Genomic DNA, 2791 nt, shown 5'->3' on the forward strand with positions numbered 1-2791 from the left:
CATGTGATGGTCGTGTAAAAACACACACAGGACTTTCACCCAGGAGACCGGTGTTAGTGTCATACCGAACCAAGACCTTTGGTTGTGTTTTTGTAGCATTTATTTGTTTTTTTCATCAACCGTCTGTTAATGAAGCGTATTGTTGTTATAAATGTAAACAGAAAACATTCAAACTATTCTCTCTAAACTATATATTTAGCGTCTCTTTACTCAGTAGACCAGGTCCAGACCAGGCCCAGGTCCTCGTGCAGCATCTGAGACTTGGCGAGGGGAAGAAACGAGATCCTCTGCCTGATCTGGAGACACTAACAGCCGGACTGCGATCAGCACCGAGGCCCTGCATGGCTGTCTGGTTTGGACCCCCCAGGGGAGTCCTGCGGTTTCCCACATCCTGCAACAGCTGAGCTCCCAGGTGCCCCGGCTGGGTCCAGCAGGGCAGGAAGTCCACGGGGAAGTGGCTCATTAAACAGGAGAGGAGACCAGCGGATGGAGATCTCAGTCTGCTGATGGAGGAGAGGCGTGTCCTGATTGGACAGAGTCTACTTCATTCAAATATATGATATTCCAACAGATCCAACAGGTGTTTCAGGTTAAACAGTGACTGTGCTAACTGGTGACCTTCAGCTCGTAGTTTGGTGTAGATAATAAACAGAAGGATTTAAAATAGATTAACATTAATAAAGAGGACGCCCACATGATCTGTCGGTGGTTTCAACAGCTGCCGTCGCTACGAGCAACCACTGACGCATTCAGTCACCAGATAACACTTTCACTGGTTAAACCACAACACTGGCTGCGAGCTATTAAAGTTTTGTATTGTTTGTAGCGGACATCTGTAGCCCTGCAGCTCTGTAGCTCTCTGTAGCCCTGCAGCTCTCTGTAGCTCTGTAGCCCTGCAGCTCTGTAGCCCTGCAGCTCTCTGTAGCCCTGCAGCTCTGCAGCTCTCTGTAGCCCTGCAGCTCTCTGTAGCTCTGTAGCCCTGCAGCTCTGCAGCTCTCTGTAGCTCTGCAGCTCTCTGTAGCTCTGTAGCCCTGCAGCTCTGCAGCTCTCTGTAGCTCTGTAGCCCTGCAGCTCTGTAGTCCTGCAGCTCTGTAGCTCTGTAGCCCTGCAGCTCTGCAGCTCTCTGTAGCCCTGCAGCTCTGTAGCCCTGCAGCTCTGTAGCCCTGCAGCTCTCTGTAGCCCTGCAGCTCTGTAGCCCTGCAGCCCTGTAGCCCTGTAGCTCTCTGTAGCCCTGCAGCTCTGCAGCTCTGTAGCCCTGCAGCCCTGTAGCCCTGCAGCTCTGTAGCCCTGTAGCTCTCTGTAGCCCTGCAGCTCTGCAGCTCTCTGTAGCCCTGCAGCTCTCTGTAGCTCTGTAGCCCTGCAGCTCTGCAGCTCTCTGTAGCTCTGCAGCTCTCTGTAGCTCTGTAGCCCTGCAGCTCTGTAGTCCTGCAGCTCTGTAGCTCTGTAGCCCTGCAGCTCTGCAGCTCTCTGTAGCCCTGCAGCTCTGCAGCTCTCTGTAGCCCTGCAGCTCTGTAGTCCTGCAGCTCTGTAGCTCTGTAGCCCTGCAGCTCTGCAGCTCTCTGTAGCCCTGCAGCTCTGTAGCCCTGCAGCTCTGCAGCTCTCTGTAGCTCTGTAGCCCTGCAGCTCTGTAGTCCTGCAGCTCTGTAGCTCTGTAGCCCTGCAGCTCTCTGTAGCCCTGCAGCTCTGTAGCCCTGCAGCTCTGTAGCCCTGCAGCTCTGCAGCTCTCTGTAGCCCTGCAGCTCTGTAGCCCTGTAGCCCTGCAGCTCTGTAGCCGTGTAGCCCTGTAGCTCTGTAGCCCTGCAGCTCTGTAGCTCTGTAGCCCTGTAGCTCTGTAGCTCTGCAGCTCTGTAGCTCTGTAGCTCTGTAGCTCTGCAGCTCTGCAGCTCTGTAGCTCTGTAGCCCTGTAGCCCTGCAGCTCTGTAGCCCTGTAGCCCTGTAGCTCTGTAGCTCTGCAGCTCTGTAGCTCTGTAGCCCTGCAGCTCTGTAGCCCTGTAGCTCTGTAGCTCTGCAGCTCTGCAGCTCTGTAGCCCTGCAGCTCTGTAGCCCTGCAGCTCTGTAGCCCTGTAGCCCTGTAGCTCTGTAGCCCTGCAGCTCTGTAGCCCTGTAGCTCTGTAGCCCTGCAGCTCTGCAGCTCTGTAGCTCTGCAGCCCTGCAGCCCTGCAGCTCTGTAGCCCTGTAGCCCTGCAGCCCTGCAGCCCTGTAGCCCTGCAGCCCTGTAGCCCTGCAGCCCTGTAGCCCTGCAGCTCTGTAGCCCTGTAGCTCTGTAGCCCTGCAGCTCTGTAGCTCTGCAGCCCTGCAGCTCTGTAGCCCTGTAGCTCTGTAGCTCTGTAGCCCTGCAGCTCTGTAGCTCTGTAGCCCTGCAGCTCTGTAGCCCTGTAGCCCTGCAGCCCTGTAGCCCTGTAGCTCTGTAGCCCTGCAGCTCTGTAGCTCTGTAGCTCTGCAGCCCTGCAGCTCTGTAGCCCTGCAGCTCTGTAGCCCTGTAGCTCTGTAGCCCTGCAGCTCTGTAGCTCTGTAGCTCTGCAGCCCTGCAGCTCTGTAGCCCTGCAGCTCTGTAGACCTGTAGCTCTGTAGACCTGTAGCTCTGTAGCCCTGCAGCTCTGCAGGATGAAACCTGACTCTGGCACTGCTCACCGTCACATCACAGCATCAGAACTTGGCCGACATTCCTGTCACCGCTCACATGTAGAGAAAGAGAACGCTGTCATGTCTCCAGCTCTCTGATCTATAGGCACACTCTCTCTCTCTCTCTCTCTCTCTCTCTCTCTCTCTCTCTCTCTCTCTCTCGGCCTAA

Source organism: Eutrigla gurnardus (assembly GCF_963514095.1).
Source record: "Eutrigla gurnardus genome assembly, chromosome: 3".
NCBI lineage: Eukaryota > Metazoa > Chordata > Actinopteri > Perciformes > Triglidae > Eutrigla > Eutrigla gurnardus.